Here is a 16324-nt window from a genome sequence, read left to right on the forward strand (position 1 = left end):
TCCTAATGCTGGCAAAACAATCATGAACTGGGTCCCCTTTCACATTACAGGTATTAGAAAGTATTTTATAACTTAAAACGTATATAATTTTCATACTACCCAAAATATAAATCAAACAGTCATGAACTTCAAATGTGTTTTCACTTAAAACACATTAGTCCATTGAGTTATAGGCATATTTTAATATCCCATCCATGAGAAAGTTCCCTGAAGAGAAAAAGGGAGCCCAAGGTACAATTTATACAGGGATTCCTGGACCAAGGTAAGATGTTGGGGGTGTCTATGGACAATTCATGTTGTATAGAATAGACGTTTTACAGGTAGTACTCTAGATAGCAGGGAAGCAACAGTGGGTTGATAGAGTGGGTGATGAGATGCATTGCTGAGAGTAAATAGAATGAGTTGCTTAGAAAATGACTGAAGTGTAAGTGGATATTTATGACAAGAAATACGTATCCCTTGTCAAAAATGATCTGATAATATATATCTAGAGCCACCACAGTGCCCATTTCTTTTGATTCAGTAAGGCAACTTCTGGGAATCTAATTTTAGGACGTATTTCAAAATATGGAAAAATCCATATGCATAGAAATTATTCATTTTTGTTCTATTTATAATAGCCCCAAATCGGGAATGCTCTGTGTGTCCCTCATTTCCTTGGTGGAATGTTATACGGCAATTAAATGATGATCTTGAAGACTGCAAAGTAATTTGAAAAATGCTCCAGTAATTGAAAAGTATGAAAACAATTGGACACTGTGACCAAAACTATGCAAATATGCACAGGGGGAAAAAAAGATAGGCAGAAACTACAGTTAAATGTTTTATAATGTGTTAGATGTGAGATTACGGGTGTAAAATGATTATTTAGTTGTTATACTGAGCCTGCTAGTATGATGCATTTGCAATGACTTTACCTATTACAGTGACATAGATTGAAACATTTAACCATAGCACTGTGGGAAGTGTATGATAGAGGCAGACACAGGATGACATGCGAGCAGTCACTGGCTGCTTTACCTGGGAGATAATGCTGTAGTCGAGCCCGGTGAAGGGTATGGCTTCAACCAAGGGTCCAGGGGATGGACACAAAAGAGTTGCAGACATGGGCCAAGGTCAGACGATGGTGGCCCTACAGATTTGAGAGTGTGAGGTTTGACGTGGTATTTGTGTCCCACACATCCTAAGCCAGCCCACCTCAGCTGGTTAGCCAAGGGAAACTGATTTTCTCCTCCTCCTTTGCGGATCCTGGTTTAGTAGGTCTGGGGTTGCCCTCTTTGGGAGCTGCTGCTCCCTTAGAAAAGTGCTGAGTCAGGTGTATTAAGACAGCTCTGCCATCGGTCTTGGAAGGAGCTTGCCTTTTCTCCTCCCTGTGGCTTTGGCCAGGATTATTTGTTTTTGGACTCATTCCTTTCTATGAAAGTGATAGTCCTGGACATGAGTGCAGTAGTCCTGGCTGCCTTTTTGAGCACTTACAGGGTCTGGTATTACAGTAAGCACTTTCAAACTTCAGGAAGACCTATTTATTACTCTCCCATTTCTTAGATGAGTGCATGGAGGCTTAGATAAGTCAGGTAATTGACTCAAGATTATACGAGTCAGTGGCAGAAATACAATTCACTTTTAAAAACTTGTTTATTATCTTAAAAATATTTTTGTTGGCTAAAAGTTGGCCATCTAATATTATTTTCCCCCCTAAAAGTCTAATTGTTTATGAAATCAGAAGGCCTGGGAAACCCTGGGTTATTTTCTGAACCCAAAACTCTAGGCCCATGATTTGACAGTGGAACAGACCATTTAAAATTGAAAATATTCCAGAAAAATCCAAACTACAGGATTGCCATGAGTTTCAGAAGAACCAAAGACTTGGCTTGCTTCTCAGAGTTGAACACTGTGGACAAAATACTCGTATCTTAGGAGGAATTCGAGAGCTCCATTATCTAAAGCGCAGGGAATAGCCCTTTCTTGGCTCTTGTACAGTCTTACCTCTCACTAAGCCAGGACCCCTCAGCACTGCAACCTTCCAGTGCCATCCTTTCCCACTAGGAATCCAAGCTCGAATCACCATTTAAAAGATCTCTGCACTGCATCACGTGGCTATCCGAGTGCCAGATGTGGCAGGCACTATATTTAAGTATTATTTTGCAAGGAAGGCGAAAACCTCAGCACTTTGAAATGATTTTTAGATTAGTGTTCTGGTGGAAAATTCCTGTCTTATCTATGCAATGAAATACCTTTTGTGCAATTTTAGCCAAGGTTTTGAAAACACATGAGTGAAAACAACAACTTTTCATTTTGTCTCCTGTTCTCCCAATGGCAGCAACCAGTAAGCTAAGTTCTACCCCCTTCCTGCTCTCTTCATCTTTTCTAAATAGTCTCGTATATTTTAGTACATACAACAAGTTAGAGAAAAACATAATAGCAGAAGAAAACTTGTCCCTTAAATAAAATTTTTAAAAATTACAGAAAATCATAATTATATTGTGCCCATGCAGGAAAGAAAATCAAACTGTGAAAGGTTTTTTTGTGTGTTTTTTTACCCCCAGATTGTATTGAATATATTTGGGCTTGTTACCATGGTGGAGACAGGATTCCTAGAGTGTGCTAGAAGCATGCAAGGCCACTTGAAACTAGACTCAGAAATGGTACATCATCACTTCCATCATCTTCCATTGGTCAAAGCAAATCATAAAAACATCAGCCAAATTCAAGGGATGGAGAAGCAGATTTTACGTATCAGTGAAGGAGTTTTTTTTTTTTTTTTTACAATCTATAAGAGGAGTGATTTTGTCATAGGTTATTAATAGAGTAAAATGAGTTAATGTAAGTAAAAAGCTTAGAAGAATGCCTGGCACATAGTAATTGCTGCTTTGCTATCTATTCTTTTTATTGTTGTTGTTATTGTATTTATTTATTTCTAGACATTTCCCCATTGCTTATTGAGTATCCTTTAATCTTACTTTTGTTTTGTGTTTTAAAATCTTGTGGGAGGAACAGTAGTAACTTATCAGACCCTGAACATGTTATTTATGGGCTGATGTCTCTGCCAGCCAAAGCGAAGATGTTAGGTGGAAGAGATGTTTCTTTTGCCTCCCACAGACCAGTTCCCTATTTTGCTATCTCCTCCTCTAGGTGGTGCTGTGGGGCATTCTCAGGTGTCCTGTTTTCATGCTTTTTTCTTTCTTCTGTTAAAACTAATCCCCATCCTTTATTCTTACCATTGTCGTGTTTAACAAATATGAGTGATATTTCACTTTTAAAGGAAAACAGTCTTGTGTGAATATAGGTTATATTTTTTATTATAATGTTACTTAAATATGTACAAACATAAAGCTATGTATAAACTAATTATGCTTGATTACAGCTTTTATGCATCTATAAAATTTAAAAATATTAAAAATGAAATTTTAACAGAGCACATTTAAAAATTAAAGGCAAGAAAAACTTCAGAATCTCAAAATAACAACATTAACCTAACATGATAAAAATGATGTTATTTTTACTAAAATGACGTCCCGACTCAAAACAACCATGGCCTTTGATGCCTCAGTTTTCTCTGTGAAGATGACTGTAAACCCTTCCATTTCACCTGTACTGTGACATCATTTGGTCTTTGTTTGGCTTGAAATTATCGTTCAGATATCAAGTCCATCTCTGTCCACACCTCTTTAGCCTCCAATAATTAGCATGGCATTTCTTGATGTCGAGTTGATTATAAGCACAAATATGAACATGCAAGTCACCTGGCAGTGCTTAGTTATAAGATCTCACTGACAGCCTTCCAGATTTTAGTGTGCAGATGAATCTTGGTAAAATGCAGACTGGTCCAGTAGGACAGGGACCCAGGATTCTGCATTTGAAACAAGCTCTCCGGTGGTGCTCATGCTGTTGACCCAGACACCTTTGAGTACAGGGATCTGATTATGCTTGTATAAATATTTTTAGAATATTGCTTTAATGAAACACACGAACATTTGCCAGTAGAAAAGTCACATGTCTGTGGCTTATTGTTGGTCCCTAGTCTAAGAATCACTGCACTAAAACACAAAAGGCAGCTCAGTTATTAGAGTATTATACTGGCCCTGTAGGAATTAAAACCTGGCACTATGTATGAAGCCACATGTATTGAATGTCAGGCATCAGCCAGTAATACAGGAGGAAATGGGGGCTGTATGAAGCCCTCTCTGGATATTCCAGATATAACTCACAGATGACTCCTCTGCCACTGGGACAGGCCAACTGTTTTTTTGCTTCTGATAAATCAGATCTCTCTCTTTTCATCCAAGCAAAAAAATTTTTGTAACTTTCTTATATCACCACTCCCATTTTGCCTGCTCTTAGAGTTAAAAATGTGGTGGGACTTCCTTTTTCAATTTTAATGTCCTGAGGGCAAGGATTATGTTCTATTCATTTTTGTACTTTCACACAGCAGGCATATAAACAGTTGTGGAATTGAATTTATTAGCTAGATAAATCTCGTGAGTGCCCTTTGCTATTTGCATAACCAAGGTTTGATTTTCTTAAAATTCTACTTTGCTCTCTCTCTTATATTTCAGAACATTTGTTAAGCCCTTCCATATGCCCCTTTTCAACCACAGCTCCTTCCTCCTTCTGAAAAAATAACACTATCTTAAGTTTTACAGTAAATTGCTTCCTTGTTTCTTTACAGTTTTATTACTGAATTACACAGCCCCAGAGACCAGTCTTTTCCATTGATTTTGACTTTCTGTCCTTCAGTCTACAGCCCCCCCCCCCCCACTGTTGCTTTTTTCCCCCATACAACTTACCTGGTGAAGAAGCTAGATTGTTTGACCCATTGGAACATCCCAGAATACAGACTTTGCGGATTGCTTACTCATGGTGCAATTCATTGCGTTCCTCTGCATTTCCTACATGTTGGCAGCTGGACAGAGAGGCTTATTAAACCCAAACTTGATTCTTTTGCCAAGACCGGAAATGGCATTCAGTTCTTTCATCAGGAAGCACATGATGCCCAGTATTACTGTTTTTGGATGTTAGCAATCATTGATGCTTAATACTAGATCTATTGGGAGGTATGTATTGGCAATATTGTGTTATTTCATTTTCATTTGTTAGCTGGAGTAATTTATGTGGAATAAATTTATGTCACTATGTAGCTGCCCAGTGATAGATTCATACATGAAAAGTAAATCAAATGATCATCTTTCCTTGCATTTCAAGATGGTGATTTGCTTCTTTGTCATATTTAAAAGATGACTAATTTAAAAATATGTATCATTATGAACTATTGGGTTTAAACATATTGGAAGGGTATCAAACAATGGCAAACCTTATCCTTAGTAAGTCATAAAGTGTCCCATTCTTTGGCCAGTGGGAGCCTCTTCAACTTGGTTCCTGATTCCTTTTGATATGACTCTGGTACTCTGATTTTTTTCCTCCTTTGTTCTAGGCTCATCGTGTACATTTTTTGCCCCAGACCAGGAATCAGCCATTTCTCCAAGAAAGCTCTGACCCTTTTAATGGGAAAATAATAACCGAAACCACTAACTAGGCACTCATGGCTATTGGCTTTGTCCTTTACTCTGCATCTTTTCTATGATGAAGCTAGGAAATATTTATATCTATATATCTTTTGGTATACACACACACACACACACACACACACATATAATTAAATATATATTTAAATATGTATAAAGGTAAAATACTTCATAAGTTTATCTGATATTTACAATTTAGGACTACAAGGTTTTTCCTTAACCTCTTCGATATGACGTCTGTGTCACCTTTCTTCTGTCTTAAGAATCTTTGATGGGATTTATAGATGATGTAATACAGAATTGTACACCTGAAATCTATGTAATTTTACTAACAATTGTCACCCCAATAAATTTAAAAAATAAATTAAAAAAAAAAGTATCTTCGTTCTCAAGGACATAGAGGATGCTAGATTAAAATCTTTCACAACTGTTCATTTGCTCCACATTATGCACACAATATTAGTACAGCCATCACCAATATAATTACTAAAAAGAGTAAAATTTTTTGTGCATATGCTATTTTCATTTTCCCCTAATACTTTATAGTTATACTAATTTATGATATCAGATAATAGTTATTCCATGCTATGTTCTCTCTGATTTAATCCTCATTTAATGTTAATTCTTAATTTTGTATACTTAATGCTTATCACCATCTCTGTGTTGATGATTCCCTAGTCTTTTGGTTGTCTTAAACTCATTTTCTAGTGGATTCCTTAGGAAGGGGTTATGGTTCAATTTTGCTGAAAATAAAATCCTTGGTTTATATTTTCTTTCCATGAGTACCCCAAATACGTTACTCAGTTTTCTTCTGGCATATATCATTGCTGTAAAAGTCTGCTGATTACCCAGTTTTCTTTCCCTTATAAGTCATGTTCTCTTTTTGCCTAAAGAATTTTTTTTTTTAAAGTCCTGAAATGTTACTAGCATTGGTAGTTACTAACTTGGTATGTTACTAACTAGTGTTGGTAGTTCTGGGTCATTATTCTCATATCTGCAGTTTCTTTTTTATGTATTTCTGAATTTTTTGTATTTCAGGAAAGTTTTCTTCATTAAAATGCTTTTTTTGTATTTGTTATGTTCCCTTGTTCTAGTTTTTTTCTCTCCCTTTCTGAGTCTCCTATTATCCTTATGTTGCATCGTATTTGGTTGTCTCCAAAATTTGTCACTTAGCCCTGTAACACTTTTATCTTCTTTTCTTTTGAGTTTTAAAATTTTCCATTCCCCCCATCCCCACCCCGTTTATCTTATGGTATTATTTTTTGAATTCACTCTTAAGTTTCTTCTAGTTAAGTCTTTATTTCCAAAATTTCTAATTCTCTCAAGTTTTGTCACCTGATTTCTGAATATTTTTTCCAGTTTTTATGTATTCTTCTTTCATATCTAGTGTATTTTCTTAGTGTCTTTCGGCAAATTTAGAAATTGTATGTTACAGTGGTGATCTGATTATTGAAACTATTTTCCTTGGAATTCTTTTGTCTGTGGAAATGTTATTTTATTCATTTTTCTTTTTCTTGTCTTACAGTGATATTGTGTGGAATTGGATCTTAATGCTTTGCTCATTTTCCAGAGGTTTGAGAAGAGAGTTGGTTCAGATATAGCTTCTTCTAACTTCACAGAGCTCTCTTTTATTCATGTAATGTTATTTTTTAAAAAAGAAAAACACTTGCTGCCTGAAATTTTCTGGCTTTCTTTTCCTTCCCCACTGTTATCTGGATCTTCTACTTTATTTTTTTTTTTTTTAACAATGAACCAATATTGCCTTGAGTGCTTTAAAAATACATTGACCCTTGCCTATTTGGCTGATCTCACAATGCTATCATATACTAAAATCATGTACAGAGGACCTGAGATGATTTGGCAAAGTAAAGTGAAAGGGAAGTGACTTGTCCTGTATCACACAGGTGCTTTGAGAATTAGACTTCACGTTGGCATTTCCTTGACTCCCTCAAGATCCCTTCCACTACAACATTCTGTCTCATCACTAAGTATTAAGAAAATGGGTTTGCTAGCCAAAAATAAACTTTCTGAGGTGGAATATATGCCATTTTTTGAAGAGTACTATAACCTGTCCTTTCTTAAAAGTCGGTGTTGTGGCAATCACTGGACGGTTCTTCTGTTCAGGTTCACGTAGCTATCACCATGCACTGAGTGACTTGCTGTCCTCTGGAACTTGTTGACTGCTTTGCCTACAGGTTCTTATTTCGTCCTCATGACCTGGCCAAGTATTACCATCATCCCTAGCTTACATAAGAGGAGACAATACAATTTAGAGTATGTTGCCCCAAATCACCCTGCTAATAAACTCTGGCTCTATGGAAATAGACATGCTCTTATTTTTAAGTGTTCTGAGCACCAAAAGCAGCCTGTCTTCTATTACTGTCAACACTGTAGTCTATCCTTTTCTCTCTGCCCTGCCATATTCACGTATTTGTACACACACACACACACACACACACACACACACACACACACACCACGGAGAGGAGGGGAAAGGAGAGAAGCATCCTGGATTGTTGTCTTGGGAGAAAGACTGTCCTGTTTAATGGGACTTGTAGGAAGGAAGTGCCTTGTAGGAAGGAAACTTTTGTTTTCCTGCCTTTCCCCTTTCCATTTCCCTCTTTACTCAGCAGTTAATCCATCGAGAATTACAGTGTAGAGCCAACATGTACAGTCTTGTGCCATTTTCTGTACAGAATTTCTACTTAAAGTCTTTAAAACTGGTTGCTTTGGTGTGTAGGGATGTAGAATAAGCAGTAGCTAAAACTAGAAACGTTTAAGGCAAAGGAACTTTTTGTATGATCCTCTCTATCTACTGGCCCAGATAATTGTCAAAAGGACCACATGAGGCGGGGGGCTGGAGGCATGGCCTGCACTTTGCAGGCATTCATCTTTTCAAGGCCTGATCACATTCGCCAGCTACCTCCCTGGTTTCCTTGTCTTGACCTTTATCTTTCTCAAATCCATCCAACACACTCACCAACTCAGGCCCTAAAACCCTTCTTTTACCAGGTGGCTTTCCTGCCTAGACCCACTGATGCTTTCACATTGTTCCCCAAATCAAATTCAAACCCCTGCCTGACTTTCAAGACTCTCTAATCTTGCCTCACTGAGCCGAATGCCTAGAATCATAATGGCCTGTAATCCTCCCCCTTCCACCCTGCCTCTCTCTGCCCCCTTTGGCTTTTACTGAGTAAGATTTTCTTTTCTACAATTACTGTAAAAAGAGATCAATTCTTTTTAGCTAAAGTGAATTACACCCAATTCTCCTTACGTGGAATAAAGACACTGAAGTGCTGACAGATACCATCTCAGGAATGGATGATGTTCTTGCTGTTTTTCTAACAGGATAATCAGAAACAAATTTAACCAGTGAATGGCCATTCCATATGGAAGGGAAGTGGTAACTAATGCAAAAATTAGTGTAGCTCCCAGTAGAATTCACACCATTTCTATATAATTTGCCACTTACAAATTACAAATCTAGTAGACACTCAAATGGAAAGACAGGATGAGTCATATACTCTGTCTCCATTTTTAAAATACAGTTTGAATAACAGAGCCACATTCACTTGTGAAAAGGCCTTTTAAAAGGAGACTAGACTTCAGGTGGGGACCACACATAGAGTATACAGGTGTCATAGTATAAAGTTGTACACCTGAAATATGTATAATATTATTAGCTAATGTTATCTCAATGTATTTCATTTAAAAATTTTTCTAGAACATAGTAGGTCCTCAGAAATTCCAATTGCTGTTATATATTATTCACAACACCCCCAAGAGAGTTTTAATAAAATGCGTTTTCCTGATAGAGGTTAGCACCTCCACAGACAAGAGACCTGGGGAGGACCACATTTGTGTGTGTGGCCGACAGTATCCATGGGGGGTGCGTAACTTGAGGGAGCCTGAAATAGCTGTTTCAAGCTCCCTCAAGGGAGCCTCAGAGGAGCAGGCAGACCTTTTCCTGAAATCATTATGTGCCCATAAACACTGGCAGACCTGGAAGCTTCAACTAGTGGTCCCGTAGTTAATCCAGCTCCAGGATATTGCTAACTACAAATGTGAAAGGAGTTGGATGGGTCACTCTGTACTGCCAGTTTCTCAGTTTTGCTTTCCTCCTTAATACCATGCTGTTTGTCTCTTTGGGAGAATCCCTCTGAGAGGCCAGAATCCACTGACAGGGCTCTGGGTCTTAGAGAAATAGGACTGTAAAATGTAGGAGGTTTATTCCAATGGAACTTGTTACGTTGCGCAGATGGTGGCATTTCCCATGCGGATCGGCAAGGAGTGTTTGTGATCACAGCCACCGATGCCCAGGAGGCCCTCCCACCAGCATCACATTCATCGCCTCCAACACTCACCGGGGCAGTTAGTTAGCTGCACCCTCTTTTTGTTCCTAGAGCACTTGTGCTTGTGTTTCTTTCTTGCTACCCATTGGTGGTGGTTATGATAATCTGTCTTGATGCATGTCCCTTACGGGGCTGTCAAGTCTTCAAGGGCAGGGACCTGACTTCTACTCCAGGGGTTAAGAGGTTCTGCGTTATGCTCAAGGTCACTGAGCAGCTGAGTGGCAGCTAGGCGGGATTCTAAGCCTCATTCATCAATCTCCAAAGACCAGATTCTTAATTAGAAGGCCTGTCATGTCATAGAAAATCATAATGGTCCTCTGAGGGCAGAGTAATGGGCCTGAAATAGTCCATCATTCAATGATAATTACAAGAGTGATTGTTTATTGGGTTCTTAGAAATTGCACTAATCATTTTATAGACATTATTTCGGTTAGTCCTTCTAATAGTCCTAGGCATAGATAATATAACCACCATTTTCAGTTGAGGAAACTGAGATTCATGGAAGTTAAAAGACTTGGCCACACAGCTAGTAAGTAGCTCCAACTCTAACCCAGCCAAAGCCCTGGTCTTGTCTGCTAAGCTTTAGTGCATTTTGGCTTAGATGGGCCTAGGAAAGCTGAGAACAACTCCAGAGCCCCTTGTCTGTTTGTGTCTCTCTTGTTTCATTGAAGCCCAAACTCTGTAGATTATTTGTTGCTACTTTGAGTATAAGAAAACACCTGAAGGGATAAGCAGACTTTAAAAAATATATATGTAACTTGTCATACGCCTAAATCAAATTACAGAAAATAATTCTCGTATGTGTTGTCCAGTTTTTCATTTGAAGTCAGTGAGGAGCTTGGGAAGGACCATTGACAATTACCAGCTATAGCTTTTCTGAAGTTCACGTGTCCAGAGGACCAGACTGCAGGTCTCTCCTTGCAGCTGCGGTTGTGACGCGAGAGCAGAAGACAAACTGCTGTTGCCAGAATCACGGCAGGACAGGCATTTAGAAGGTTTCTCCCCCTCTTTGACTGACTATTAGTTGAAAGGAGTGCTGTGGAAACTAACCAAGGAAGGCATCATGCTGCCAGAAAAATGTCAAGGAAAAGTATTGTAAGCAACAGTAGTAGCTGTTGGATCCACTGCTAAAGGAAGGGTGGAGAGATTGAACCAGTTAGTATGAAAGTTGGAGATAAAGTTCTTCCAGAATATGGAGGCACTAAAGGAGTTCTAGATGACCAGGATTATTTCTTATTTAGAGATGGTGTCATTCTTGGGAAGTTTGTGGACTGAAATAAATTGCTATTGACATGGCATCACGTGAAGCTGCCCATTCCACTGCCCATTTTGTGAAATCTCATCATGTAAATAATTTCCATGTCTCTCTTTTCTAATAAACTAATGATATCCCAAAACAAGAAGAAAAAGAAAATTACCAGCTATAGCCTCTGTCAAGCTCCCAAACAGCCCCCACTTCTCACTTAGACGGTAACGAAGGGCGTGGCCTTGGCAAGTGCACCCCATATCGTGTGGGTGATTGATTGCAGTGGGAGTGTTGGTGGTGATGGTGGCGATGATGCCTCATATCAATGTACCCTGTACTTTTACAAATTCGATCTATCTCAGCAGGAGGTTGACCAAGCATCTGCATGATTACTCTGTTTCCTCATATAGGAAGAACTGAATCTCAGTAGTGGTTAAGTGACATGGAGTGGAATCAAACTCAGGACTTCTGTTTTCTGACCTAGTGCGCTTTCTGCTACAGAAATAGTTTGCAAACTGTGGTGTGTGGAGGTGTCTCAGAGACTGTCATAATGAGTGGGGACAAGTGGGCTCAAGGCCAACACCCTGCCTCAGATGGAGCAGCTCCGCTTTCATCTGACTGATAGAGGTCTGCACGGTTTGGGCAATCTAATGGTGAGCTGGCTATCGCTGTGTAACAAACCACTACCAAAATGTAGTCACTTGTTACTGTGCGTGCATGTGTGGGTTGGTGGGCATTGGCTGGGCTCTGCCAGACTGCTGGGCAGTGGGGCAGCTGTGCCATAGGCCTCTCATCCTCCTTGGACCATTGGACTAGCCAGGGCATGCTCTCCACATCATCTTCCAGGCTTAGGCTTGGAGCTGGCATACTGTCATTTCCATGGAAAGACACATTGCCTAGCCTAAAGTCAAGGGGCAGTGCAGTTCACTGCTCATTATGAGACTCTGACAAGGTCATGGATGCAGAGAGGGGTCAAGAGTTGGGGCCGATAGTACAGTCTATCACAGCTCCCTTTAGAATGGTAATATCACTGCACTGTCTAAATTTAAGATCGATTGAAGTTCTTCAAGCCACCTATACCTATAGGAGCCACAGGAGGTGGCTTCTATGTATTAAAGGACAGGAGGTTTCTACCCAGAAAGAGTCAAGCCTGAGGCATGTTGGTTGTGAGTGGCTGCCAGTTTTGGTTGTGGTCAGTGTCCTCATCTTTTTATTGCTTCCTCAGGTAGGGTGATGTTTAAATGTGTTTATATGTGTGTAAGAGACAGAGAGAGAGGCTCAAGATACAAAAGTGCCTCTGCCTACCAATCGTGTCAGCTTCCATCCTTGTTTTAACCGAAAGCTTTATTCTACACTTTCCCTTCCCCGCCAGTCCCTGCTCTGCCCCAGCATTCATATTAGGTTGGTGTACAGATCCACTTTCTTCTCTACCACCTTCTCCTTGGTGGCTGGTGTCAGCTGCACCTCTGAGCACTAAGCCTTTACCTGCTGAAAGCCATTCGTAGGTGGTTTGTGCCTTCTGACCCTAGACTGGCAAATTTGCCTTCATAAGCTGTCAGATTCTGCTAAAGTCATTTAATTCTGTCTTCTTTGTAATGTGGTTCAAGACAAATGGGTAAGAGGCCAAACTATGAGAAATCTGCCCTGAAACACAATGTGTCAGCAGTGTTCTATTTCATCATTGAAAAAAATGATGCAGGAATTACCGAGTAGAATATTTATTAAAATGGACTCCATGGGGAGTTTTATAAAGACAAATGCAAAATTTAAATGTACAGAGTTACTGTTGCAATATAAAGACTAATTCGAGAGGATTGGGGCAGAGAGAATCTCCCCATCTTACTTACTGCTGTTTATCCCAGTAAATTTAATTACTTGAGTGACAACCACGAAGCATTGCAAGTCATCCAGCCAGGTGGTCCAAGGGTTCTGCACCAATATCTGAGTGGAAGGGTGATGACCTTGTGGGACAAGTGATTTTGATAAAGGAAAACAAGAAAGTCATCAGGTGAAACGAAAAGTCATACATCCATTCTGTTTAGTCAAAATCAATTTTAGTGACAGTAAGAAGAATCGTAACCTAGGCACTGTATAAGTATGACCACTTTATCTGATTTAGCAAGCCGTTTTCTAACTAGCTGGAGTCAAAGCTGAGTGAATCTACATGCTAAAATCTATTCCCTTCTAATACTGCCCCATTCACCTCGATCTCAATTATGTGGCAATCTTGTCAACATGCAACACGTCTCAGAATATGGCAGGATATGGGAAGGCCACCAAATGGTCAACCCAAATGTCTCAGTCAGGGTTTGATCAGAGAAGCAGAGCCACCAGGATTTATTATCCAGATTTCACGTATGCAGTTGTCTGGCTAAATAGTCAATGGAAGATTGTTGCAGCTGTGTCTGACACCAGAGCCTGAGATTAGCAGGGCAGGCAGTGGAAGGGAGAGAGGGCTAGGAGGTGAAGGAAGCTAAGGTGAATGTGAACCCTTGAGGATAAGGTAGAATCCATGGGCACGGACTGGAACTCACGGTGGTATCTTTCTACCTACCCTCAAGCAACTTCCATGACAGGGACAACCTCCAGGAGAAGTTTCCTTTGGGAACTAAGCATGTACCTGGCAAGGAGTCAGAGAGGTAAAGCAGGAGTTCCAGAAAGGGCTGGACAGGCCCATTTGCTGCCTCCTGACAACTAGGTGGGCAGAAAATAAATGGTAACACATAAGAGCTGCAACAGCACTTGGCACTTTGCACTGACCTTTCAAATGCTGAAAGACTACACCTGCTTCATTTCCTTTGTTCACATCTCACATAGCATGCCTCATGTGATCCGTGCTAACCCAGAACTATGCAGGAGAGGGAAGTGTGGGAAATAGTCCCAGCTTAGCTAGGTTAACACAATCTAAATCTACCATACTTAGTCTTACTAAGTCCGTTTGTCACATGTGGCCCACCCAGCCTGGAATTTAATCCCTTTTGGTTCATCCTTTTGTAAGGACCATTCTTTGCCTAGTTTGCTCAGAAAGGGCACTAGATTCTCAGGTGCAAACCTCAGTTCTGTACTGCCTGCTACTGATCTGCTTACCTGATAGGAGTCTTAACTCTTGAATCTGTAGTGACATCAACAGGATTGAGAATAACCAGTAATATAGTACCCTGCACTTACAGGCATAGCTGATGTAGAGATACAGAAACATAAATGGATATGAATATTATACATACATATGTGCTACAAATAATATATAGCTAGTGATACAGCATAATCTACCAGTGACACCAGACAGCCCTCATCAGTGAAACCCAGGAACGAGACTGGTTTATTTAGTTAACAAATGTTGATTGGGCACCTACTGAGGGCCTGGTAGTGCTAACAGCACAGGGGATACAGCAGTGAATGGAAGAGTGTGGGCCTAAGGAACTTACAGTCTATCCCAAGATGTCTCGACCATGACACTATTGACATTTTTGGTTGGCTCATTCTCAGTGGTGGGGATAGTTCTGTGCACTGTAAGATGTTTAACAGCATCGCTGGCCCTACCTACTAGATGCCAGTAGTTCTCCCTCCCTCCGCTCCCAGTTAAGACAACCGAAAGTGTCTTTTGATATTGCCAAATAGCCCCTGGGGGGAGCAAATCACCCCCTAGTTGAGACCCACTGTATGGGGGAAAGACACGGTAAATACCACTGAGATATTTTCAGGTACTAATAGGTGCCATGAAGAGTATAATGTAGGACAACATGATTGTAGGACCATGTTCAGGGCAGGTAAGAAAGGCCTTGTGGAGGATTGGTGTTTGCTCTGAGATGCAGGCAGCCCTTCAGAGATCGGGAGGACAACATACTTCAAGCAGAAGGAAGAGCCAGGGCCCAGGCCTGGGTGGGAACACACTTGGGATGACGGAGGGCAGAAATGCCAGGGGACTTGGGGTTCACATGAGGAAGCGGAGAGGAGTACATGGGGTGGGAGTGAGTGGCCTTGACATAGGGGCTTTGTTACAGGGGTCATGGTACGGAGTCTGCATTGAACCCTGGCAACTCGGAGAAGTCCTGGGGGAGATTTGCTCAGGGGAATGATGTAATCTGATTTATTCCTTAAAGGGACCGTGCTGGCCATTGTGTGGCGGGAGGACAAATGCCTCATGGCCCTGCAATGTCAGGCAGGCTGCTTCCTCCATCCAGTGACCCACAGGCATCCTTGATCATCCTCTGTTCCTGGATGTTTCCATCTAACAAGACCGATCAGCTGGTGGGAGGGAGTTTTGAGTCTTTGTGGCTGCCAGTGATCAAAATTGGACTTGAAAACATGGCACTTTCATCAACATTTCTTAAACGCTGGCTACTTCTGTTTCTGGTCTTTGTGTGTACACATTAATTTCCTTGCTGTAAGTGCTGGGCCCCACCCTCACCCTCCTTTTCAAAACAGGCCTTCGGCAGCCTTTGCTGCACCTCAACTTTTCCCTAAGGCCGTAATGGGAGGGACCCCCATAGGTTTTGAGTTTCAGTGAAATGTAAAAGTCTCCTGCCTGATTACTACCCATAACATTCTTTTCTTTTTGATCGAAAAGCCTGTACTCTGTGGGTTCTCTCCATTTACCTCTCTCCCCTCCCACACCCCCTCCTGCCTTCACAAGGTTTTACTCTTTACTGGTTTAATGCCCATTTATATTTAAATTACACAAGCATGAGCATTCATGCTCTATGTTCATAGAAGAGGCACTCTGTTTTTCCTGGAAAAAATGATTTACTTTCATTTTGGACATGATTTGAATACAAGATCTGGCAATTAAGTTCGCAAACTCATCCTAGAAAAAGGGCTACATACCTCATTGCTGAGTATCACTGCAGTCACCTTCGAAGCACTCCCCTTGGGAAGCTATGCACCCATGCCAGGGCCTAGTCCACCCTTCAAAGCAATTTCGGAACTCTTTTTCTGGAATGGTCATCAGAGCTGCCATCGTATTACCCTTGATGTCCTGAATGTCATCCAAATATCTTCCTTTCAATATTTCCTTTATCTTTGGGTAAAGAAAGAAGTCATTGGGGGCCAGATCAGGTACATAGGGAGGGTGTTCCAATGCAGTTATTTGTTTACTGGCTAAAAACTCTCTCGCAGACATTGCCGTGTGAGCTGGTACATTGTCGTGATGCAAGAACCATGAATTGTTGGTAAAAAGTTCAGGTCGTCTAACTTTTTCACGCAGT

The 16324-nt window shown here is 40.6% G+C and overlaps 1 protein-coding gene and 1 pseudogene across 8 annotated transcripts in view; both read left to right on the plus strand.

Moving 5' to 3' along the window:
• The window catches only part of LOC141570451 (10 kDa heat shock protein, mitochondrial pseudogene), a 64759-nt pseudogene extending 53610 nt beyond the window's left edge, over nucleotides 1-11149 (plus strand).
• RGS6 (regulator of G protein signaling 6) overlaps nucleotides 1-16324 on the plus strand; it is a 466453-nt gene that overhangs the window by 133259 nt on the left and 316870 nt on the right. The gene's annotated exons all lie outside the window — the stretch shown is intronic.

The sequence above is a fragment of the Rhinolophus sinicus genome, chromosome 3 (assembly GCF_057876585.1).
Source record: "Rhinolophus sinicus isolate RSI-liver-muscle chromosome 3, RSI-T2T, whole genome shotgun sequence".
Lineage (NCBI taxonomy): Eukaryota > Metazoa > Chordata > Mammalia > Chiroptera > Rhinolophidae > Rhinolophus > Rhinolophus sinicus.